Source organism: Coregonus clupeaformis, chromosome 6, assembly GCF_020615455.1.
Source record: "Coregonus clupeaformis isolate EN_2021a chromosome 6, ASM2061545v1, whole genome shotgun sequence".
Lineage (NCBI taxonomy): Eukaryota > Metazoa > Chordata > Actinopteri > Salmoniformes > Salmonidae > Coregonus > Coregonus clupeaformis.
Window position 1 is genome coordinate 51064774 of NC_059197.1, and position 12594 is coordinate 51077367.

Consider the following 12594-nt stretch of genomic DNA (forward strand, 5'->3'; position numbering starts at 1 on the left):
ACCGGTCACTTAGTAACCTAGTCCTACTCCCGACCGGTCACTTAGTAACCTAGTCCTACTCCCGACCGGTCACATTGTACAGCGCCATATTTTCCTAACAGAAACCCTGAGGCCTACATAGTCTACTGTAAAATGCATTTGAGTTTTTCTTGTAATAGAAACACCATAATATTAATCAATTTAATTAAGCTAAATATCTAACAGTATAAACAGCACAACAAATACAATAATAATTTACAAACAAATTATAATCAATCCCATACGATACCAAGACGATTTATTTCAAAATAACAGAATAGCATGTTTAAGATGTATTTATCCATATGCTATAGTAGCTGAGTCTACGGCTGTGCCATCTCAATGAAATTAGCTTGTTAATTTAGCAGACGTCACATGCTTATATTCCCCAGCCCTTTACAATATGAATTTGATGAAATATAACAGAATACAATAGAAAGGATGTTTTCCCCAAATGGGTATTTGCTGATTGTCATCAGTAGGCATGGAGCTGTGGTTAGTCTAGGAAGACGTCATATTTTGAAAAAACTAGGTTAATTAAAAACCTTGGAATATGCTCTTTCGGAATTGGGTATAGCAATACAAACATTAGGCCTGCATGGACCTCTGTATTATTATTTGGAAAAGTAGGCAAGCGCCAACAAGCTTCATAAAGACGCCCTCAAAGATGCCCTCTGGTGGTCAAACTAGCGTTAATGGCAACAATGGCTGACAGTAAAATACTATGACATCATGCACTCCAACATGCTCGGCATCCCGCAAGCTGTGCTGCAGTATTATACAACTTTTAATTGAGGACCCACTGTAAGTATCTTAATGTTGTTTGTGATTGATGACCAAGTATGTTAATGTTGTTTGTTATTGATGACTAAGTAGCTTAATGTTGTTTGTTATTGATGACCAAGTATGTTAATGTTGTTTGTTATTGATGACTAAGTAGCTTAATGTTGTTTGTGATTGATGACTAAGTAGCTTAATGTTGTTTGTGATTGATGACTAAGTAGCTTAATGTTGTTTGTGATTGATGACTAAGTATATTCATGTTGTTTGTGATTGATGACTAAGTAGCTAATGTTGTTTGTGATTGATGACTAAGTAGCTAATGTTGTTTATAATTGATGACTAAGTAGCTTAATGTTGTTTGTGATTGATGACTAAGTAGTTTAATGTTGTTTGTTTTTGATGACCAAGTAGCTTAATGTTGTTTGTTATTGATGACCAAGTAGCTTAATGTTGTTTGTGATTGATGACTAAGTAGATTAATGTTGTTTGTTTTTGATGACTAAGTAGCTTAATGTTGTTTGTTATTGATGACCAAGTAGCTTAATGTTGTTTGTTATTGATGACTAAGTAGCTTAATGTTGTTTGTTTTTTATGACTAAGTAGCTTAATGTTGTTTGTTTTAGATGACTAAGTAGCTTAATGTTGTTTGTGATTGATGACTAAGTAGCTTAATGTTGTTTGTTATTGATGACTAAGTAGCTTAATGTTGTTTGTGATTGATGACTAAGTAGCTTAATGTTGTTTGTTATTGATGACTAAGTAGCTTAATGTTGTTTGTTATTGATGACTAAGTAGCTTAATGTTGTTTGTGATTGATGACTAAGTAGCTTAATGTTGTTTGTGATTGATGACTAAGTAGCTTAATGTTGTTTGTTTTTGATGACTAAGTAGCTTAATGTTGTTTGTGATTGATGACTAAGTAGCTTAATGTTGTTTGTTATTGATGACTAAGTAGCTTAATGTTGTTTGTGATTGATGACTAAGTAGCTTAATGTTGTTTGTTTTTGATGACTAAGTAGCTTAATGTTGTTTGTTTTTGATGACTAAGTAGCTTAATGTTGTTTGTTTTTGATGACTAAGTAGCTTAATGTTGTTTGTTTTTGATGACTAAGTAGCTTAATGTTGTTTGTTTTTGATGACTAAGTAGCTTAATGTTGTTTGTTTTTGATGACTAAGTAGCTTAATGTTGTTTGTTTTTGATGACTAAGTAGCTTAATGTTGTTCTTCCCTTCTTACTACTTCTATGTTTTATTCCTTCCACACAAGGACAAAATGTGGCATCTCTGTTTATCCATTTGCTCAAATTATTGACTGGAACGACGTGCAATGGAAGGCACATTAAGAATAACAGACAGATATTAGAATTTGAAAGTCATCTCTGTGGAATTGTCACGCCCTTGACCTTAGAGATCCCTTATTATTATTATTATTATTGGGGATCATACTTAGGCAGCCCTCGTCTCTGTGGAATATTCACCAGAAACTGAGTCTGAGTCACTGAAGCTTAAATGCAACTCTGAGCCGAGTAGACTAACGTGTGTGTTCTCTTTAACTACACTATAATAAACATACTATCCTCCGAGTGTCTCCGTGTGTGTGACTAAGGACCAGATCGACGCTGCCGTCCCATGGTGCCGTTCACCACTGTGTGTGTGTATATGTATGTATGTGTGTGTGTGTGTGTGTGTGTGTGTCGTCCCATGGTGCACCTCACCACTGTGTGTTGTTCTCCCTGACATCTCTCACAGTTAACGGTGGATGTCTTGCACCAGCATTTAGGTGTGTCTGTGTGTGTGTGTATGCATTTGTGAGTACATATGTGTCTGTGTGTGTATGTGTGTGAATTTGTACGTACGTGTGTGTGTGCGTGTGTGCATGCTGGCATTTGTGTAGGTCGATATCACTCTCTCAAAGACAAATCAAGGCCAATATCGTCATTTATTAAAACATTTGGCCAGTGAAATCATGCACATCAACCCCACCCAGAAACAATGAGGAACACCATCAGTAAAAAAGGCTGATGGAAGTTCAAAACTCTGCAGAATAAACATGATCAATTATTGTTGCTTGAAACTGAACCCCTATTGACTTCTTCTGAATCTGGGTCGGGGTTAAGAGCACGGTACTGTAGCTATACTGTGTTCAGTCGTCTTCATTTAGTTTCTAAACGGGTGTCTACATATATGTACATTGACACTATCTTCCAATACGTATCACACTCTGTATTTCAGTACAGTAACTAAAAGATATGGATATACTGTGCCTTTTCAATATTACAACCTGCTGGAACCACCCATATGAACACATCCTGACAGCAGATGTGTTGTCTGTGGACTGTTCCTGCTGTGGCCACCCATATGAAGATGTGTGCATGCATGACTGTGTAATGTACTGATACAGTTGAAGTCGGAAGTTTACATACACCTCAGCCAAATACATTTAAACTCATTTTTTCACAATTCCTGACATTTAATCCTAGTAAAAAATTCCCTGTCTTAGGTCAGTTAGGATCACCACTTTATTTTAAGAATGTGAAACGTCAGAATAATAGTAGAGAGAATGACTTATTTAAGCTTTTATTTATTTCATCAAATTCCCAGTGGGTCAGAAGTTTACATACACTCAATTAGTATTTGGTTGCATTGCATTTAAATTGTTTTACTTGGGTCAAACATTTCGGGTAGCCTTCCACAAGCTTCCCACAATAAGTTGGGTGAATTTTGGCCCATTCCTCCTAACAGAGCTGATGTAACTGAGTCAGGTTTGTAGGCCTCCTTGCTCGAACATGCTTTTTCAGTTCTGCCCACAAATGTTCTATAGGATTGAGGTCAGGGCTTTGTGATGGCCACTCCAATACCTTGACTTTGTTGTCCTTAAGCCATTTTGACACAACTTTGGAAGTATGCTTGGGGTCATTGTCATTTTCCTTCCTCATGATGCCATCTATTTTGTGAAGTGCACCAGTCTCTCCTGCAGCAAAGCAGCCCCACAGCATGATGCTGCCACCCCTGTGCTTCACGATGGTGTTCTTCGGCTTGTAAGCGACCCCCTTTTTCCTCCAAACATAACGATGGTCATTATGGCCAAACAGTTCTATTTTTGTTTCATCAGACCAGAGGACATTTCTCCAAAAAGTACGATCTTTGTCCCCATGTGCAGTTGCAAACCGTAGTCTGGCTTTTTTATGGTTGTTTTGGAGCAGTGGCTTCTTCCTTGCTGAGCGGCCTTTCAGGTTATGCCGATATAGGACTCGTTTTACTGTGGATATAGATAATTTTGTACCTGTTTCCTCCAGCATCTTCACAAGGTCCTTTGCTGTTGTGCTGGGATTGATTTGCACTTTTCGCACCAAAGTACGTTCATCTCTAGGAGACAGAACGCGTCTCCTTCCTGAGCGGTATGATGGCTGCGTGGTCCCATGGTGTTTATACTTGGGTACTATTGTTTGTACAGATGAACGTGGTACCTTCAGGCATTTGGAAATTGCTCCCAAGGATGAGCCAGACTTGTGGAGGTTTACAAAACATTTTCTGAGGTCTTGGTTGATTTAATTTGATTTTTCCATGATGTCAAGCAAAGAGGCACTGAGTTTGAAGATAGGCCTTGAAATACATCCACAGGTATACCTCCAATTGACTCAAATGATGTCAATTAGCCCATCAGAACCTTCTAAAGCCATGACATCATTTTCTAAAATTTTCCAAGCTGTTTAAAGGCACAGTCAACTTAGTGTATGTAAACTTCTGACCCACTGGAATTGTGATACAGTGAAATAATCTGTCTGTAAACAATTGTTGGAAAAATCACTTGTGTCATGCACAAAGTAGATGTCCTAACCGACTTGCCAAAACTATAGTTTGTTAATGAGAAATGTGTGGAGTGGTTGAAAAACTAGTTTTAATGACTCCAACCTAAGTGTATGTAAACTTCCGACTTCAACTGTATTATCTGTCACCCTGAGTGTAGCCAGAAGGTGTATATACCTGGGCTGGGCTCAATTAGAACGGAAGGCAGTCAATTCAGGAAGTACACTAAAATAACAATTAAATAATCGATGACTTCTCAATAAACTGAAAAGTGGAAGCTATTTATTTCAAACATTTCAAACATTTCTGAATGTTAAATTCAAATGATTTTCCTGAATTGACTGCATTCAATTGAATGGAGCCCATCCCTGGTATATAAATGACTGTGTGTGGTGATATCGTTTAAATTCACATCCCAACCATGTAGCTGTTGGCTCTCTGGGTTGTATCACGGGAACTCTTTAGGTTTTATAGACATGACCACACCATGATGAATACCTGAGGGACTTACAGCATTCCATTTGAATCACAGAGTAAAGGACTACGACTGGGTGATATGGCCAACATATCACATCCCTCTACCTTCTACACTGTTAAAGGGCTGGGTGATATGGCCAACATATCACATCCCTCTACCGTCTACACTGTTAAAGGGCTGGGTGATATGGCCAACATATCACATCCCTCTACCGTCTACACTGTTAAAGGGCTGGGTGATATGGCCAACATATCACATCCCTCTACCGTCTACACTGTTAAAGGGCTGGGTGATATGGCCAACATATCACATCCCTCTACCGTCTACACTGTTAAAGGGCTGGGTGATATGGCCAACATATCACATCCCTCTACCGTCTACACTGTTAAAGGGCTGGGTGATATGGCCAACATATCACATCCCTCTACCGTCTACACTGTTAAAGGGCTGGGTGATATGGCCAACATATCACATCCCTCTACCGTCTACACTGTTAAAGGGCTGGGTGATATGGCCAACATATCACATCCTCTACCGTCTACACTGTTAAAGGGCTGGGTGATATGGCCAACATATCACATCCCTCTACCGTCTACACTGTTAAAGGGCTGGGTGATATGGCCAACATATCACATCCCTCTACCGTCTACACTGTTGAAGGGCTGGGTGATATGGCCAACATATCACATCCCTCTACCGTCTACACTGTTAAAGGGCTGGGTGATATGGCCAACATATCACATCCCTCTACCGTCTACACTGTTAAAGGGCTGGGTGATATGGCCAACATATCACATCCCTCTACCGTCTACACTGTTAAAGGGCTGGGTGATATGGCCAACATATCACATCCCTCTACCGTCTACACTGTTAAAGGGCTGGGTGATATGGCCAACATATCACATCCCTCTACCGTCTACACTGTTAAAGGGCTGGGTGATATGGCCAACATATCACATCCCTCTACCGTCTACACTGTTAAAGGGCTGGGTGATATGGCCAACATATCACATCCCTCTACCGTCTACACTGTTAAAGGGGCTGGGTGATATGGCCAACATATCACATCCCTCTACCGTCTACACTGTTAAAGGGCTGGGTGATATGGCCAACATATCACATCCCTCTACCGTCTACACTGTTAAAGGGCTGGGTGATATGGCCAACATATCACATCCCTCTACCGTCTACACTGTTAAAGGGCTGGGTGATATGGCCAACATATCACATCCCTCTACCGTCTACACTGTTAAAGGGCTGGGTGATATGGCAAACATCTCACATCCCTCTACCATCTGTACTGTTAATTACCTCTATCCACAACACTACCATCTACACTGTTCAAGGGTTAGGGTTAGAAACAGGGTTATTCTTACAGGGTAGAAACCAAAATCTTGATCAGTGTTTCTCAGTGGACCCTAATTAATGTTGCATTAAATGTTTTCCCTTACTGTGTCATTGATGTAGCTAACATATTCATGTTTCACTTATTCCTCTCTGATTTACAGTTGCACAAACAACATGCTTATCTAGGCCTGCTCTAGCACTGGTATCAGGCTGTATTAGCTAGCTAGCTACGTTTGGCCTGCTCTAGCACTGGTATCAGGCTGTATTAGCTAGCTAGCTACGTTTGGCCTGCTCTAGCACTGGTATCAGGCTGTATTAGCTAGCTAGCTACGTTTGGCCTGCTCTAGCACTGGTATCCGGCTGTATTAGCTAGCTAGCTACGTTTGGCCTGCTCTAGCACTGGTATCAGGCTGTATTAGCTAGCTAGCTACGTTTGGCCTGCTCTAGCACTGGTATCAGGCTGTATTAGCTAGCTAGCTACGTTTGGCCTGCTCTAGCACTGGTATCAGGCTGTATTAGCTAGCTAGCTACGTTTGGCCTGCTCTAGCACTGGTATCAGGCTGTATTAGCTAGCTAGCTACGTTTGGCCTGCTCTAGCACTGGTATCAGGCTGTATTAGCTAGCTAGCCACGTTTGGCCTGCTCTAGCACTGGTATCAGGCTGTATTAGCTAGCTAGCTACGTTTGGCCTGCTCTAGCACTGGTATCAGGCTGTATTAGCTAGCTAGCTACGTTTGGCCTGCTCTAGCACTGGTATCAGGCTGTATTAGCTAGCTAGCTACGTTTGGCCTGCTCTAGCACTGGTATCCGGCTGTATTAGCTAGCTAGCTACGTTTGGCCTGCACTAGCACTGGTATCAGGCTGTATTAGCTAGCTAGCTACGTTTGGCCTGCTCTAGCACTGGTATCAGGCTGTATTAGCTAGCTAGCTACGTTTGGCCTGCTCTAGCACTGGTATCAGGCTGTATTAGCTAGCTAGCTACGTTTGGCCTGCTCTAGCACTGGTATCAGGCTGTATTAGCTAGCTAGCTACGTTTGGCCTGCTCTAGCACTGGTATCAGGCTGTATTAGCTAGCTAGCTACGTTTGGCCTGCTCTAGCACTGGTATCCGGCTGTATTAGCTAGCTAGCTACGTTTGGCCTGCTCTAGCACTGGTATCAGGCTGTATTAGCTAGCTAGCTACGTTTGGCCTGCTCTAGCACTGGTATCCGGCTGTATTAGCTAGCTAGCTACGTTTGGCCTGCTCTAGCACTGGTATCAGGCTGTATTAGCTAGCTAGCTACGTTTGGCCTGCTCTAGCACTGGTATCCGGCTGTATTAGCTAGCTAGCTACGTTTGGCCTGCTCTAGCACTGGTATCCGGCTGTATTAGCTAGCTAGCTACGTTTGGCATGCTCTAGCACTGGTATCAGGCTGTATTAGCTAGCTAGCTACGTTTGGCCTGCTCTAGCACTGGTATCCGGCTGTATTAGCTAGCTAGCTACGTTTGGCCTGCTCTAGCACTGGTATCAGGCTGTGTTAGCTAGCTAGCTACGTTTGGCCTGCTCTAGCACTGGTATCAGGCTGTATTAGCTCAGCTAGCCACGTTTGGCCTGCTCTAGCACTGGTATCCGGCTGTATTAGCTAGCTAGCTACGTTTGGCCTGCTCTAGCACTGGTATCAGGCTGTATTAGCTAGCTAGCTACGTTTGGCCTGCTCTAGCACTGGTATCAGGCTGTATTAGCTAGCTAGCTACGTTTGGCCTGCTCTAGCACTGGTATCAGGCTGTATTAGCTAGCTAGCTACGTTTGGCCTGCTCTAGCACTGGTATCAGGCTGTATTAGCTAGCTAGCTACGTTTGGCCTGCTCTAGCACTGGTATCCGGCTGTATTAGCTAGCTAGCTACGTTTGGCCTGCTCTAGCACTGGTATCAGGCTGTATTAGCTAGCTAGCCACGTTTGGCCTGCTCTAGCACTGGTATCAGGCTGTATTAGCTAGCTAGCTACGTTTGGCCTGCTCTAGCACTGGTATCAGGCTGTATTAGCTAGCTAGCTACGTTTGGCCTGCTCTAGCACTGGTATCAGGCTGTATTAGCTAGCTAGCTACGTTTGGCCTGCTCTAGCACTGGTATCAGGCTGTATTAGCTAGCTAGCTACGTTTGGCCTGCTCTAGCACTGGTATCAGGCTGTATTAGCTAGCTAGCTACGTTTGGCCTGCTCTAGCACTGGTATCAGGCTGTATTAGCTAGCTAGCTACGTTTGGCCTGCTCTAGCACTGGTATCAGGCTGTATTAGCTAGCGCTAGCTACGTTTGGCCTGCTCTAGCACTGGTATCCGGCTGTATTAGCTAGCTAGCTACGTTTGGCCTGCACTAGCACTGGTATCAGGCTGTATTAGCTAGCTAGCTACGTTTGGCCTGCTCTAGCACTGGTATCAGGCTGTATTAGCTAGCTAGCTACGTTTGGCCTGCTCTAGCACTGGTATCAGGCTGTATTAGCTAGCTAGCTACGTTTGGCCTGCTCTAGCACTGGTATCAGGCTGTATTAGCTAGCTAGCTACGTTTGGCCTGCTCTAGCACTGGTATCAGGCTGTATTAGCTAGCTAGCTACGTTTGGCCTGCTCTAGCACTGGTATCCGGCTGTATTAGCTAGCTAGCTACGTTTGGCCTGCTCTAGCACTGGTATCAGGCTGTATTAGCTAGCTAGCTACGTTTGGCCTGCTCTAGCACTGGTATCCGGCTGTATTAGCTAGCTAGCTACGTTTGGCCTGCTCTAGCACTGGTATCAGGCTGTATTAGCTAGCTAGCTACGTTTGGCCTGCTCTAGCACTGGTATCCGGCTGTATTAGCTAGCTAGCTACGTTTGGCCTGCTCTAGCACTGGTATCCGGCTGTATTAGCTAGCTAGCTACGTTTGGCATGCTCTAGCACTGGTATCAGGCTGTATTAGCTAGCTAGCTACGTTTGGCCTGCTCTAGCACTGGTATCCGGCTGTATTAGCTAGCTAGCTACGTTTGGCCTGCTCTAGCACTGGTATCAGGCTGTGTTAGCTAGCTAGCTACGTTTGGCCTGCTCTAGCACTGGTATCAGGCTGTATTAGCTAGCTAGCTACGTTTGGCCTGCTCTAGCACTGGTATCCGGCTGTATTAGCTAGCTAGCTACGTTTGGCCTGCTCTAGCACTGGTATCAGGCTGTATTAGCTAGCTAGCTACGTTTGGCCTGCTCTAGCACTGGTATCAGGCTGTATTAGCTAGCTAGCTACGTTTGGCCTGCTCTAGCACTGGTATCAGGCTGTGTTAGCTAGCTAGCTACGTTTGGCCTGCTCTAGCACTGGTATCAGGCTGTGTTAGCTAGCTAGCTACGTTTGGCCTGCTCTAGCACTGGTATCAGGCTGTGTTAGCTAGCTAGCTACGTTTGGCCTGCTATAGCACTGGTATCCGGCTGTATTAGCTAGCTAGCTACGTTTGGCCTGCTCTAGCACTGGTATCCGGCTGTATTAGCTAGCTAGCTACGTTTGGCCTGCTTTAGCACTGGTATCCGGCTGTATTAGCTAGCTAGCTACGTTTGGCCTGCTCTAGCACTGGTATCCGGCTGTATTAGCTAGCTAGCTACGTTTGGCCTGCACTAGCACTGGTATCCGGCTGTATTAGCTAGCTAGCTACGTTTGGCCTGCTCTAGCACTGGTATCAGGCTGTATTAGCTAGCTAGCTACGTTTGCTCTGACTAAGTACATTTTTTGCTAGCCAGCTAACTAGCGATTAGTTTTAGTGGCTAACACAATTTATTTTAGAGCCACAACTTGCTAAGAGAAGTCCAACTAGCTGTTTTGACGGACAGTAAGATACACACAAACTAATAATGTGATTATATAACTCTTGTGGATTTATATTAAGAAACTAAGTGGAAAGCAGCATCGTTGCCACCAACATCTGCAGTTTTGACCATGCAGACTGTCACTGAGAGTGATTGTTGAGACTAGTGGTAGCGCAAAAAAAACTGCTCCCCTTGAGTGACAGGGGGGGGCTCGGTGTGCGTGGAAGGAAAGGGAGAGAAATAACTAGTAGAGTAAAACTAGAAACGAGGCGGATTGGCTTAACACATTTTAACAAAGAAAAAATATTGAAATATCGTTATACAAGGTAAAGTAAAAACCCAAACTGGTCTGTGCATGAATGTCGGTATACTGTAAAGTACAGTACACAGCCCAGCCATAGCAAGGCCCATGTCTCTCTGGGGTAGAAACCGGCTGTGAGAGGTACCATGTGTCATCTGTCATTCACAGTCAGGACTCCCTGACAGAAAGCTCCCACGCCCTGCAGTCTGCCACCACAGCCACTGTCAACACTATCGCCAGGAGAAAGACAGACAATGACAGTCCTATGGCAGGATGAGGGCACACTACAGCATTTAACCCAGGTCAAACCCCCAGGGCTCTGGTATAAAATAGTGCACTATACAGTGTTTTCCACCAGCGCCGGCTATCGGCCATATAGGCGATTACAGATTCATTTTCATCTGTGTAATTGTTACACATAAATTAACTACGCTACTTTTTGTTGGTGAAACCATACAGGAGAGGAAGTACAGAACCAACGACGCTAGACGGAGAGGAATATGTTTAAGCAAAAGGCAGTTTATTAAACACAGAGATAGCTGGTATCTGCTCAAGCTACATGCATGGACCCATTTCAGTTGCCTCTTATGGAGACAGTTGAAAAGGGAACAAAAACAGAGTTTTCAGCATTACTTTATACAATGCAACACAAAGGAAGGGGTCCTTCTTCTAGTCCCTTGATTGGTTCCCGAAGCGTAGGAGGCGGGTCTGCTCTGTCCAGAGTAGAAGCCCCATTTTGTGCACGGCAGAGTCCTCTGCCCTAGGCACCGACCAGTAGAAAGAAGTGCAGTGTGTGTGTGTGCGTAACTCGTGAGGCATGAGGATGAGTGTGCGTATGCATGGAGATGTGTGTGTGAATGTGTGTATGTTCTCAAAGGAAAGTCTCGTGGGGAGCAACCAGATTGTGGCCTGTGGCGTGGGAGTTGTCCTTGAGAAGATATTGGCTCTGTCCATTGTTCTTGCATAGGAACAGCATTGATTGAAAACAAGCTCCTAACATTAAAATGGGTCATGCACAAGATTTTAGTCAGACCAAGCTATAACATTTTAATATTTACTACGACATTTTTCAGTTTGATTTAAAGCATATTGTAAAACGCTGATGAAACTAACACAGTGAAAGTGTGAAAATGTTTTATCAGTGTTGTTTCCTGATAGTTGCTGATTGAAAATACAATCTAGCGTAAAAATGTACGAGAGAGTACGGGGCTAGATGTGGGTCACAATAAAGGGCAGATAAGGGTCAGACAAAGTCCAGGCAACCAGCCCAGGGCAGTCTGACTCTAGACTACCTACAGTAACTGACTGGAGACTACCTACAGTAACTGACTCTAGACTACCTACAGTAACTGACTCTAGACTACCTACAGTAACTGACTGGAGACTACCTACAGTAACTGACTCTAGACTACCTACAGTAACTGACTCTAGACTACCTACAGTAACTGACTGGAGACTACCTACAGTAACTGACTCTAGACTACCTACAGTAACTGACTCTAGACTACCTACAGTAACTGACTCTAGACTACCTACAGTAACTGACTCTAGACTACCTACAGTAACTGACTGGAGACTACCTACAGTAACTGACTGGAGACTACCTACAGTAACTGACTGGAGACTACCTACAGTAACTGACTGGAGACTACCTACAGTAACTGACTCTAGACTACCTACAGTAACTGACTCTAGACTACCTACAGTAACTGACTGGAGACTACCTACAGTAACTGACTCTAGACTACCTACAGTAACTGACTCTAGACTACCCTACAGTAACTGACTCTAGACTACCTACAGTAACTGACTCTAGACTACCTACAGTAACTGACTCTAGACTACCTACAGTAACTGACTCTAGACTACCTACAGTAACTGACTCTAGACTACCTACAGTAACTGACTCTAGACTACCTACAGTAACTGACTCTAGACTACCTACAGTAACTGACTCTAGACTACCTACAGTAACTGACTGGAGACTACCTACAGTAACTGACTCTAGACTACCTACAGTAACTGACTCTAGACTACCTACAGTAACTGACTGGAGACTACCTACAGTAACTGACT